Genomic DNA, 398 nt, shown 5'->3' with positions numbered 1-398 from the left:
ACAGAACAATGGAAGTAACTGCATTTTCACCTTTTTGAAATAACACTCCATAGAAATAAAGAACATGATGAACACAATTTAATTAAGAGTTATAGCCATAGTCACATTACACCTCAGAACATTAATTCAGTATTCCCGCTGCATAAAATTCCACATCCATACTTTCCAGAACAAGGAAGGGAAAAGATCTGATAGTCTTCAATGCTTATATGATTTCCTAGATACAAACTATTAGTGAAAACAGTAGTATCCTTTTTGTGTGCTATGAAGGTAGTGCCTACTGCTTTTAGCAAGATAAGGGATTATAAATAGAAGTATGTGAACATGAGGGGAAGGGAAAAACTATATCTAGAGTGTTTCACAGGATTAATGCTTTCAAACAGTACTTGAACCCAGCA

The sequence above is a fragment of the Phaethon lepturus genome, unplaced genomic scaffold (assembly GCF_000687285.1).
Source record: "Phaethon lepturus isolate BGI_N335 unplaced genomic scaffold, ASM68728v1 scaffold9042, whole genome shotgun sequence".
Taxonomy (NCBI): Eukaryota; Metazoa; Chordata; class Aves; order Phaethontiformes; family Phaethontidae; genus Phaethon; species Phaethon lepturus.
The sequence above is the reverse complement of the archived record's forward strand: the minus strand, read 5'-3'. Positions refer to the sequence as shown.